We start from the raw sequence: 13,855 nt of genomic DNA, 5'->3' as shown, positions 1-13,855 counted from the left end.
ATAAGGTGGGGATGTGGGTCTCGTGCGCGAGAGAGTCGTACTGCCCTCGATGGCTCAGACGGGAAGCCCCCTAAGTCCCGTAATTGCAAACTTCTTTATGGAGAAATTCGAAGAACAGGCCTTAGGTACTGCCAGCCAGAAACCAAATGTATGGTTCCGATACGTGGATGACACGTTTGTGTTTTGGAGACATGGTAGGGAGGAACTAAGCCGGTTCCACGAACATCTGAACAGTATAAATTCAAAAATTCAGTTTACAATGGAGGAGGAGGTAGACGGCAAACTCGATGTTTCAAGGTGTCAATCCATTTTATATTGGTTTAGAAATAGCTGGAGACAAGCCAGCGAAAAACGATGTTGTACAAAGTGAAGTAAAATATGTAACTTTTGTAGTTAGGAACAGAGTGTATATGACTTTTTGTAAACGTAAAGGTACGGTCACATTATAAATAAAGATTATTCGATGTGCTTGTGTTTAGAAACGAAAATGGTAGTTTGGGCCACTCAGTGTACCGCAAACCCACGCACACGGACCGTTATTTGCACCGGGATTCGAACCACCACCCACAACACAAGCGGGGTGTTATCAAGACGTTAGCGGACAGAGCTAGAAATATTTGTGAACCTGAGTTGCTCGACGCTGAGATGGAACATCTCCACAATGCACTAACGAAGAACGGATATTCGTCCGCCGAAATAAAACGTGCGTTGAGGCAGCCACGCAGAAATCATACTGACGTACAGGCTACTGCAAAATCTAAGGTTTTCCTGCCGTTTGTTAAAAATGTAACGGAAAGAATAGGGAGGATCATGACGAAGCGGAATATTTCCGTAATTTACAAGCCCACCAGGAAGATACAGGAATACCTTAGGCCTGCCAAGGACGCTCGCAAACCATTGGAAAAATCTGGAGTGTATAGGATCCCATGCAGCTGTGGTGATGTTTATGTGGGTATCACCAAAAGAACTGTTTCTAAACGTTTGGAAGAGCACAAGGGAAATTGTAGAAGAGGAGAAACGGGACGATCAGCTGTTGCGGAGCATGCTTTCCAGCCAGGGAACCACAATATTCGTTTCGAGGAGACGCAAATACTAGCGGCCACGAGCGGATACTACGAAAGGCTATACAGGGAGGCAATCGAAATCGCTAAACACCCAAATAATTTCAACTGAAAGGAGGAGGGCGTCAAATTAAACGGTATATGGATGCCGGTGTTAAAGAAGATGTGTACCACTCGTCCACTACTGGGTGATGGCAACGGCGATCGACGGCGACGGACAGCGGCCAATTGCACTGACGTTTTCAAAACGCGTGACGTCACGCCGCGGCGCGGGGGCGCGCGGACACGGAATTTAGCGGCAGTCAGTAGCGAGCCAGTGTGTGTGTTGGACCTTCCATCAAGCTACGGACCCCCTTGAAGATGTCTCCCGCAGTCGGAGACGAAACGTTGGGAATCATCACAGAATTCATCAACCGACCACGGCATAACAGCCCTGATAATTATAATGGACGTGACTGAGCCAGTGAAAAAAAGTTCCTTTCTCCGTGCTCTGTTCCTCTTAGCTTGTCTTTCTAGATTTTGTGTGAACACGATACGAACTTTTATTAATTGTTGAAGACATTATCAGCTCATAAACATCTATTTTGAGCCAATAAGTGCAGTTTTCCAAATTTCGTCTCTATATATTAAAGATAATCCAAACACAGTATAGGTTTGATAGTACCATCAGACGATTATCTTGGAGGAAAAACGCAGATGACCTGCTCTCTGGGAAAATTTTTCTGTTGTTATATTTTTGGTCAGTCTTCACCATTATGCCCCTCTGCTGCAAGCTAACTATTACTGGACACATCAGTAGATGTCAAGTCAACCAGCCCCATCGTCTAATAACATCTAGCATACATTTCTTCCATCACCTGTCCTATTTACCACTCTCTTCACCTTTCCTGCAATTCTTCGTTTCGTACTTCACCTGTCCATTTGTTTTGCGCAAATTCTTCGACGGCATCGCATTTCAAACCCTTCCACTTTCATTTCCTTCGACGTTCTAGTAGCTAAAGTTTCACTTCCATAAAACGTTGTGGTCCAGACTTGTACACACAGTAACGTCTTCCTCAGATCCATATACGATATTAGTAGACCTCTTTTAACGCAGAAATCTATGTTTGCGTCAGCCAATTTACCTTCCTTGCTTCACTCATCCAGTCTCGCATCCTGGGTAGGAAAAGTCTCTCGCGTCTTCCACTCCAGTATTTTAACGTTAGGCAAGCCATTGTACTCCATACTGCTACTCTTTGTTACCTAAGTCTTTGCTGTTTATCCTTAAGCCAAACATACATATTCATCGAACACAAGACCCGCAGACAACGCGCTGCCTACATTCCTCTCTGTTTTGTGTTCGCTTCCTCCAGGCGTCTTCAGTTACCAGGAGTTCCATGTCCTTCGCCAGGTCGTTCGTAATCCGTGCAAATTATGTGTCCGTTCCTTCCAATAGAGCAGTGGATAAGCTAAAACCCTTACTTGCAACCCTTGGTTTACTTTTATTACTCACAATTCCTATTTACAGAAATTGTAGTTTATTCATGTGTCTCTATACTGTCACCACCAATCGCTTAAGGAATCTGAAATTTTGTTTGACCTTATATTCTCGAAAGTATTCTCTATATCTAAAAATCCTGTGAAAGGTATACTGAACTGCTCTTCAGTCTATCCTCTATTACCTAGCTTAATGGTGAAATGATTCCATGGAATCTTTTACCTTCCTGGAACCGATCTGATCTTAGTTCAGAACAACTTCAGTTTATAGCCCAGTCAGTCTAAAAAGTTTTGAGACGGGATGAATAAAATGGTGATTTTTATGCTTTAGGTGTTTTACATAGTCTCCCCCCACTTAGATTGCAACGCACAGAACGTTCATACAACTATGTGAAACTCTGATAAAAGAAGTTATTCAACTCGCACGTAACATTGGCTTGAATGTTGGTTACGTTGTCAAAGCTTTGACCACGCGAATTTCTGTTTCATGGTAGTTTCGTACTGATAATCCCGTCACTCGTGATGATTCTTTCTAGACAAGAATTCTCCGCGTTTTGTATTTCAGTCAAGTCACAGTAGGCGACCACGTGTCATTCTTGTTCGGAAGCCAAGGTATGTCGGACAAACTTTGCACAGAGTTTCCCCCTCTTTATTTGATCTAGAGGTGTTTCTCCATTGCAATTTGTGACAGAACAGCGTTGACTCAGTGAGATCGCACGTACAATAACTGACACTGTCTGGTCACAAATGACTGCTTGTATGCACATGTAGTTTACTGCTGTTAGTTCCAAGCACCAGATTGCATTGGGTAGCTTCTCCGTCAGAAATCAAAACATTTTGGTCAGACGGAGTACGTTACTGGCAATGTAATGGCTATGCTCTTCTGCGAATCTGATCGCGAGTCACTCTTCCAGTAGATTTTTGCCACCAACTGAAACAACTTTCGAGTTCCTACACCTCCCTCATATTTCAGTGTCTCCGAAGACGTACCATCGATTTAAGCTGACTTATTTCAGTTTTGATCATTTAGTACTCTGTTCAGCTCTGACCAAATCGCTTGTTCCTTTCACGCTACTTGTCCCTCCTCTTCTAGCTACCTCGGGACAGTTCTTCTCTATACCGAGGCCTTACCTGTTCTGTCGCAGGCCATTCGTTCTTCGTTCTGCATTTAATTAGATTTTCCATCTGCATTTCTCACGTTAATGCATTTATCTTTTACATCTTAGAATTTACGTTTACTCTTGCTACTCGTAGTTTCGATTTCTCTTGCAATGTATTGTTCTCGTTATATTTACATGTTTCTCTTATGCATTCCAGTTTTAGCATCTTTAAACATCATGGTAACTACATTCACCAGTAACCGATACTGTGTTCCTACACCATTCGTAAGAATTTTACATTTTCTTCATTCATCCGTGGGCTTAAGAATTACCTGAAACATTCAGTGCTTGTTCATCTCCACTTTCGCTACATCAACAGTGCCTTTATTTTGGCCATTGGCTAGTGCCTTAAATTTCAGTTTTGTGCTATTCTGCCTTAAATTTTCAATATTCCGGTAGTCTAATACTTCTTAGTCTAATACTTCTTTTATCTTCTTGAATATCAGCAGATGGTTGTTCACTGTAGGATTATATCTGCAACTGGTTATGCTTTGCAGTCCTGAATTTTATTTCTACCTTGTTATCCAAACTAGGAACAGTCCCGTTAATACCTCCCTACGTCACAGGTCTTTCCCAAATACATGGGTGTTTTTAGAAGAGAGTGTTTTGTCATTATTTTCCATGGGCCATATTTTATAGATCCATAAACTTGCATACCTTCGCGAGATTCTGTTTGCAAACTACTGAGTACTAATTCCGGAAGCCTTAGGTGAGGATAACTGACGACTTTTTTATTGATATGCTGAGGACTGTTTGATATCGAGCTTTAAATTAATAGTCCAAGAGCCGGCCGCTGTGACCGAGTGGTTCTATTCGCTTCAGTCCGGAATTGCGTTGCTGCTACGGTGGCAGGTTCGAATCCTGCCTCGCGCATGGGTGTGTGTGATGTCCTTTGGTTATTTAGGTTTAAGTAGTTCTAAGTTCTAGGGGACTGATGACCTCAGATGTTAAGTCCCATAGTGCTTAGAGGCATTTGAACCATTTTGAACAGTCCAAGACCCCTTCCCTAAACCAATCGTATCCTACTATATTGGAAAAAATACAGTAAGGGGAAACTACTTAGCACTGATAGAAAAGATGAATGGTGACGGTATATAATATTAATGGAAAACGCCAGACATTAGGGAGTGATCCAGTATTTGGTGTTGGTAGATTGGTTAGTGAAAATTCTCATGGTAATTGATCTATAGAGGAAGAGGTAGGCGTCACAGGTAGGAATGTAAATGTCATGTACAATTAAATGAAAATGGCTGACTCTTTATTTTGACAGGTTTGATGCACCCCACCATGATATCCTGTCCTGTTTACAAAAACAATTTTGCTTCACACTTATAAAACATTTCTTTTCTTTTTTTCTGCACCATCCACAGATTTATTTTTACTAGTATCTACAATAATATTGTGATAAATAAGTAACTGGGCAACACTGGGTAATCAGAAAATAAATAATAATAATAATAATAATAGTATACTGCTCTCCATTTCATGCAAAAATACTCTGATAGTGGGATACCTAACTTAGCTTCCATCTAGTAAGGGATGACATTTACTGGGCTGTAATGACTACTACAAAAATACTGCTCTGCTGCAACAGTACTAGGCGGAGTCGTGACAAAACGAAGCACAAAACGCCACACAAAGAACAGTTTCGCTAATACCGAACGAGCTGGCGCAGTCCTAGCACACTGAACTAGTATTCGGGAGGGCCACGGTTAAATCAGCTTCCGGCAATCCGGACGAAGGTTTTCCGTGATTTGTCTGAAATAGCTCCAGGCAAATGCCGGATTTCCTTCATTATCCTTACAACATTCCGAGCTTGCACTCCGTCTCAAATGACCTCAAAGTCTCTGGGACGTTGAACACTAATCTTCCCTTGTTTTGCTAACGCGACAAGGACAGTGAACTTTGGTAGGAGCGTATCCTCTCCTGGAGATGAGACGCCTTCTGCAAGCGGGTAGACGCGTAGCTTCGAGGACAGGGCGTGCCTCTTTGCGTAGTGACGTCCGAGCCGAGGACGTCAAAGCTGTCGGCGTCGGTGAACGCCGCAATCACGCGGAGAGCTCCGCCTGCGCTTGCGTGTTCCGCCAGCCAACTGGTGCCGCGGCTCAACGGGCTGCCGCAGTAGCAGGCGCTGATGAAAGTAGTGCGGGCACGTTCACATCAGTTGACTTGTTTTGTTGTGGTGTCCGTTAATGAAAACCTCCACCTAAGGTATTCACTTTGTGTGGCAATCAGTGCCCTCAGCCAAAACACAACTTTTATTTCTTTCGGAAACCTACGACACTGTGAACTGCGTAAGGGATGTACTTCCACAGTAGCACCCATCAACCGTTAGGCTTTACTTAGACTATATTTATACGTTCTGCAAAATTTTCAGAAACTATTTTCTTTTTAGATCCTAGTAAAAATCCATGCGTGATGGATAAATACAACCGGTAATGAGTGCTAAGACTTATCGCAATTATTTACTACGTTTTCATCTTCCTCTTCTTCTTTCGTCTTCTTTGTTGTCGACGGTGGAAGTACAGACGATACAAAATGTAGGTTACAGACTGTAAAAAATTCTATTCTGAAGAAAGGAAATATATTAAGATCGCATATAAAGTTCTGTATTATCTAGTTTTTCCGTACTCTATTTCTCGACAGTCTTATGCCAAAATGAACGTGGATGACGGGTTTGAGAAATAAAGAATATATGTTTCTGATATGTCATGCTTGAGAAGAATGCTGAAGATTATATGCACAGATCTAGGGGCCAGTGAATAAGTACTAACCTAATTTAGAAAAATAAACTTCACGGCGTAGTTTAAGCACAATAAGGAGGAGTAGTTTGATGCGACCCATCCAGAGGCGTCGAGGAAATGTGTGTGCGCGCGCGCGTGTGTGTGTGTGTGTGTGTGTGTGTGTGTGTGTGTGTATGGGTGTGTGTGTGTGTGTGTAGTAGAGAGAGGGAGGAGAGGAGGCAAATTTATAAACGGAGACCAAGCCTTGGATATGACAAGCAAATACAAATGTATGTACGCTGCAATAGTTATGCAAACACTAAAGCACCTACACAAGATAGAGCTGGCGAATGACATCATACATCTTCAGAGCGATGTCAGAAAAAGCAGAAATTACACTCCTGGAAATGGAAAAAAGAACACATTGACACCGGTGTGTCAGACTCACCATACTTGCTCCGGACACTGCGAGAGGGCTGTACAAGCAATGATCACACGCACGGCACAGCGGACACACCAGGAACCGCGGTCTTGGCCGTCGAATGACGCTAGCTGCGCAGCATTTGTGCACCGCCGCCGTCAGTGTCAGCCAGTTTGCCGTGGCATATGGAGCTCCATCGCAGTCTTTAACACTGGTAGCATGCCGCGACAGCGTGGACGTGAACCGTATGTGCAGTTGACGGACTTTGAGCGAGGGCGTATAGTGGGCATGCGGGAGGCCGGGTGGACGTACCGCCGAATTGCTCAACACGTGGGGCGTGAGGTCTCCACAGTACATCGATGTTGTCGCCAGTGGTCGGCGGAAGGTGCACGTGCCCGTCGACCTGCGACCGGACCGCAGCGACGCACGGATGCACGCCAAGACCGTAGGATCCTACGCAGTGCCGTAGGGGACCGCACTGCCACTTCCCAGCAAATTAGGGACACTGTTGCTCCTGGGGTATCGGCGAGGACCATTCGCAACCGTCTCCATGAAGCTGGGCTACGGTCCCGCACACCGTTAGGCCGTCTTCCGCTCACGCCCCAACATCGTGCAGCTCGCCTCCAGTGGTGTCGCGACAGGCGTGATTGGAGGGACGAATGGAGACGTGTCGTCTTCAGCGATGAGAGTCGCTTCTGCCCTGGTGCCAATGATGATCGTACGCGTGTTTGGCGCCGTGCAGGTGAGCGCCACAATCAGGACTGCATACGACCGAGGCACACAGGGCCAACACCCGGCATCATGGTGTGGGGAGCGATCTCCTACACTGGCCGTACACCGCTGGTGATCGTCGAGGGGACACTGAATAGTGCACAGTACATCCAAACCGTCATCGAACCCATCGTTCTACCATTCCTAGACCGGCAAGGGAACTTGCTGTTCCAACAGGACAATGCACATCCGCATGTATCCCGTGCCACCCAACGTGCTCTAGAAGGTGTAAGTCAACTACCCTGGCCAGCAAGATCTCCGGATCTGTCCCCCATTGAGCATGTTTGGGACTGGATGAAGCGTCATCTCACGCGGTCTGCACGTCCAGCACGAACGCTGGTCCAACTGAGGCGCCAGGTGGAAATGGCATGGCAAGCCGTTCCACAGGACTACATCCAGTATCTCTACGATCGTCTCCATGGGAGAATAGCAGCCTGCATTGCTGCGAAAGGTGGATATACACTGTACTAGTGCCGACATTGTGCATGCTCTGTTGCCTGTGTCTATGTGCCTGTGGTTCTGTCAGTGTGATCATGTGATGTATCTGACCCCAGGAATGTGTCAATAAAGTTTCCCCTTCCTGGGACAATGAATTCACGGTGTTCTTATTTCAATTTCCAGTAGTGTAATTTATTCCAGTACCAATGATAGTTTCTTTACGCGGTTTTGATATATAGTCTCTTCACAGGTACTAAATGCCTGTCAGAATAACAGTGCATTACAAACAGTTGTATATAAAAGTCGACATTGTTACGGAAATAAATTAATCAATAACGGAATACATTAAATATTTTTCTCAATAATCTGCGCTTTCCTTTCTGCTGTCAATGGCTTACCATCATGTAATACTGCATTAGAGAGGAAAACACATTAAAAATCTCTTTCTTAGCATTATTACAATTATCATTACATTGTAACTTCTCACTTTTTATCAATCCTCCTCATTACATACGTAAATTAGGTTTCTTCCTCTGACTCTGCCAACACTGTTTAGTCAAATGCTTTTTTTTTTTCGTCCGTTAACCTTTCTCCTCATATTAATATGTCTCCGACTTCATATAGACCTTCATCTATTAATCTGTGAGTATAAATACTGAAAAATGTTGTTAACGAAAAATACCTCTTTCAGTACTCGTCTTGGCTGTTTTACACTCAACAATCCATACTTTCACATATTTCTTCTGTGTGCGGTTCTACAGGATGGGCGTATGGGCAGGCGGTGGGCGTTATGGAATGAATAGGGTAATTGTTAGATAAAGGGCAGTTACAAACCAGTCTTCAAGGAAATTTGACACACTTTAAAAATGAAACAATTTTCAACTGAAAATCAGTGTTACTTTACATTAACACGATTTTGGAAGATAGAGCAAAATTTCAATGATTGAAAGTAACACAATTATAATATGTTCTCCTGTAAAAAAGTCATTGATTCCACATGAAAACAGAGTTAGAAGCATTTTCTTTTTCTTTTTGGGTCATCAGTCTTCTGACTGATTTTATGCGGCCCGCCACGAATTTCTGTCCTGTTGGACGCATACAATCGATGCACCCTGGAAAATGAAATCCGTACCAAAAGTAATTTCAGGCTACAATTACTTGGCACATCACTGCGAATGACAATCGTAATACCATGCATTATCAATAATTACACAAAAAGTTCAGGAAACACTACAGACAAGGCTTGGTACGTGGCCCTAAATGTAATGAGTTTCTGGAAAAATACCTAATTTCAAGTTCGTCTCAGCTTAAAGAAAACAATTGATACGCTCTGACACTGTTACTCTAATTTTATTTCAGAAATGCGCGACTAGGGACATAACAATGAAATGGGTCTCGATGACAAAACCATTAGTTCACGTTTAAGAAATGCAAGTTCACAAGATTCATCATAATTCAGTTACGTCGATGAGATTCCAGTAATCGTCTGTGAAACACACCCAGTAAGATTCTTCCAAGAATTTAGGGCTCTTACTGCGGTAACTCTGAGTCCACTTCGAGGCACCACACACAAACACGATTGTTGATGAGTTTCTACACTTCCACTCAATATAAAGACGCAATTAAATGAAGACAGTAATACACATTTAAATACACTTACTTGTAGAAAATTAAGACCACCATTAATTTCATTTGTGTGCCTGTAAACTTCAGTTCATTTCGGAGTTTGAGATATTGGAAACTAGGTGCCAGTCTTCTGTGAGTTTAACAACTATCGACATCCCTTAGAAGTATAAAGAACTATTTGCACAAATGTCATTTTCCTGCGTGATGAAACTCTTAAATTTTTATGACAACAATTAACTCCTTCAAAAGATTAGTAACGTGAAACCATTAAATATGTAGCGATAGCAAACGCAGCTCTTGTACAAATTAACGTAACTGTACGAGAGCTGCACTCGCTAGGCAGAGATTTTATTTCAGTAACAGCTTTTAGTAGAGTTGCAGTCACTACGTTTACATGAGACCCATCTTCCGAAAGACGAAAACATAATTTCAGAAATCATTTTTCGCTGTTGTGTTTACACGTTAAGGTCTGAAGTGGATTTGCTGGCCCAGTTAAATATGGCATCTGGAAAACAACAGCCGGCCGGGGTGGCAAGGCGGTTCTACGCGCTACAGTCTGGAACCGCGCGATCGCTATGGTCGCAGGTTCGAATCCTGCCTTGGGCAAGGATGTGTGTGATGTCCTTAGGTTAGTTAGGTTTAATTTGTTCTAAGTTCTAGGGGACTGATGACCTCAGAAGTAAGTCGCATAGTGCTCAGAGCCATTTGAAAACAACTGATCCAGTTTGTGATTCAGTCAACACAATCGTTATTTCACTTACATGTTGCAGGTACACAGCTGAACGCTCAATGTAATATTTCTGCTTGTCCTTCACCGCACAATAAGTCCATATTCTGGAAGCAAGACGTAACTTCACAACCCAAGCACATTTCAAAACTGGTTGCATTTACATGGTAGCGAAAATCGATTGCGGAAATGGAAAGCTGGCAACTAGAAGTGGATTTCCAGAATCGATTTTGAAGTGTTTACATGATCACCGAGAAGCGATATTGGGAAATCGGTTTATGTAATCCGGTTTTGGGGGGACCCATACAAACGGGGTGAGTCTTCGGCAATTGGTTATTGTGCGGTGTGCTCGGAATACAGCAGTAGCAAGTGTTTGTGATGATAAAGTAATGCGCAATGGAAATTTACCTGGATCATGGCAGTATACGGGAATATTAAAAGAGGAAGGACGATAAGGAATCACTGATGTGAAAGTGCCATAAAATGGACGATGAAGGATACATGAAGACAATCTGCCACTGAAGCACGACCACGGCGACACTTCTATTTGTAAAGTGCAGTTTCCGAAGAAATACGAAACTTCTTATTATTAATGCAGGTAATACCGTTCATTAAAACCAGTTAAAGGGATCCATGTGTTATTTGACTATTTTTATAACCGTCTTTCATAAAACATATGGCACTGAATCAAACAAAAAGTACTGTTTTGCCATTGCAGTAAACTGATAAAACTGAAAACTGCGCATTTCCTTCTACAAATTTTTTTTCAGTTCATAATTAGTTGTTTAATTGCATGCTTCTAAGTTAGTGTGTAATCCAAAGCGGCATTAGCAACATAGTTTGGAGACTTTCACCAACACTTCAATGCTAAAAGAAAAAAAAAAAATTCTCGTGTGACTAGGGCCTCTCGTCGGGTAGACCGTTCCCCGGGTGCAAGTCTTTCGATTTGACGCCACTCCTGAGACTCGCGAGGCGATGGGGATGAAATGATGATGATTAGAACACAACACCCAGCCCCTGAGCGGAGAAAATATCCGACCTAGCCGGGAACCGAACCCAGGCCCTTAGGATTGACATTCTGTCGCGCTGACCACTCAGCTACGGGGGGGGGGGGGGGGGGGGGGGAGGCGGGCACTTCAGTGGTCTTGAAGTTTTATTTATTACTTAAATCAAAGTGTCAGTACCTCCGCAAGAAAAGGTGTTTTCTTCGTGTACTTGGAATTTAGTTGTAGCACGGCGTTGGGTAATCCGATGCCCACAGTCACATTTTTTTCAAAAATCGGTACTACTAAATAACGAAATCCCGAGAGCCGCGTTAAAACAGTCCGCAACGCTCCATCGAATGTAGCTAATAAACTATGGGTACGATTCGTTCTTCATGTGGCAAACCTCTCCAGTCGTCAATCCAAAACACCAGGCCGTGTAACGACTAAAGCCACGCTGCCCAACCCGACATGCCGAAACCTGTCCTGAAATTGTTTAAACAGGAAGATTATACATAAAGAAACACAATGTGAAAATTTTAGCTGCTAAGAGTCACTGCAAGTATTTTTTTAAATGTAGCTTTCCAGGGGGCTTTGAGGAATGTGCACCCCTACCCTAGGTGATCCAGACACTGCGTGCGCACCACCGCGGATGCATATCCGTGTTTGGTAGCATAAAGGTAAACAGACAAAACGGCACAACGAGATCGTAATTTCCAAAGTCAATTTCAGTTTCTGTTGATAGTTTCGCTCACACAACCGTCCATAGTTCCCATTCAGTTGAATTTGCAACTCATTGAAAATCCATAATACGTAACAGTTGCCTTTGCGGTATCGCTAAGTGTTAACAATGCAAATGAAACGGAATTATTTTTCTTACTTTTAGCTTCGTGTACGCTACGTACTAGAATTTGTCTTGGTGCGGGGTCCAGAGTTTCTCGGTACTATGGAATCTAATTAATATTTGAACCTTGCAAAGACGAAATATGAAGAACGTGGTATGCAGTCGCAATCAACTACTCCTGAAGGCATACATACGTGTTATTTATTAGTTACTCTGTTCAACATTCATTGGAATGATGGCGTTAGAAATTATAGAAACCTTCGAAGGAACAAAAATTTAGCGACAATGCCGTGCATTGTAGTTCGAATGATAATTGTTATCCTAACTAAAGTCCTGAACAAAAGCGCAGTATCTCCTTGACAAAATAAAAAGAATCACGGACAGAAATAGCTTTGAATGTTAGAAAAAAATGCTGTAAAGTTTTTGGTTAAACCAAGGATGCAGAAAACGCTTATGAAGTTAAGTAGTGTGCGAAGTCGATTCCGTTTCGTAAAATCTCAACGTTAATTGTACTAATGGAACAAATATGTACACGACATAATGAAACTCCAAAATTGTGAAAGAAAAATTATTCGAAAGATTTAGAGCCGCTCGCGAGTGTCAATGCAACATTACCGAGGGAAATCGACGTTTTTAGTAACTAACGTTACTGATTTCCGGATTTGTTCAACCTTGTTAAATGTATTCTGGAAATTCTACGGAAAAGGAGGTCGCAAACTGCGAAGTTTACTTCAAGTAAACGTGTAGGCGAGATGTAATTAATCGTTGATACTATGGATAATTTCGTAGCTGACGTATGAATGAAGCTTCTTGTTATTCCTGAAAATTCTGTGGGTAAAGCCAATCAGTTGGTATCGCACAAGAACTGCGTCTAAGTCGTACTGTATCATACCGATCGAAAATGAGACAAAGTCATCTATGCAGTCGATGAATGCTATGATACTTCACATATAACGGTGTCAGTCAGTGGAACGTATCCGTGAATCACTGTTTCCACAGTTTCATACATGTCTTTAGGACTCGTAAGGTAAATTAGGACCAAAAATTTTTACAAAAGACTGTTTAGTTAAAATTATCTTGTAATCGACGTAGAAAAATCTGGAAAAAAAAGGAACAGAGTAATTTTCAATATTACATCCAAAACGTCTTCTTATCAGTTGCAGAAAATAATTCATTTCCATTGTTGGACATCTGCCTTACGAAGGTCGACAACAAGATTCAGGCACTCGACAAAACTTTCGACACTGTAACACATTTTTTCAGAAAATTGTAGGGCAATATAATTTCTGATAGCTACTTGTCATTTCTGGCTTGTCACTGGAACAGTATTGTTAAACTTAAGCCACTTGTGCGTCATCACATTTTACGAATTTGATCGAGCACGCCTGATACGCAGTACAAAATACAGAACAACGAACACGACCATTTCTTACTCCAGCCAAATTCTGTCTAAATAAGACCAGTAATTAGTGTGACGTGCCTAAATGCATTAAATTTTCCTTCCCCAGGTGTGCGTGGTGTAAAAAAAAAAGTTAGATTTTGTCGTCCAGTAGACACTTACCATTTTCGTGAAGATTGTTGCATATAATCAATGAACTGTTTAATTATTAGTAAAATAGGTATTA

This window comes from Schistocerca americana, chromosome 4 (genome assembly GCF_021461395.2).
Source record: "Schistocerca americana isolate TAMUIC-IGC-003095 chromosome 4, iqSchAmer2.1, whole genome shotgun sequence".
Taxonomy (NCBI): domain Eukaryota; kingdom Metazoa; phylum Arthropoda; class Insecta; order Orthoptera; family Acrididae; genus Schistocerca; species Schistocerca americana.
This window is presented reverse-complemented; position numbering follows the sequence as displayed.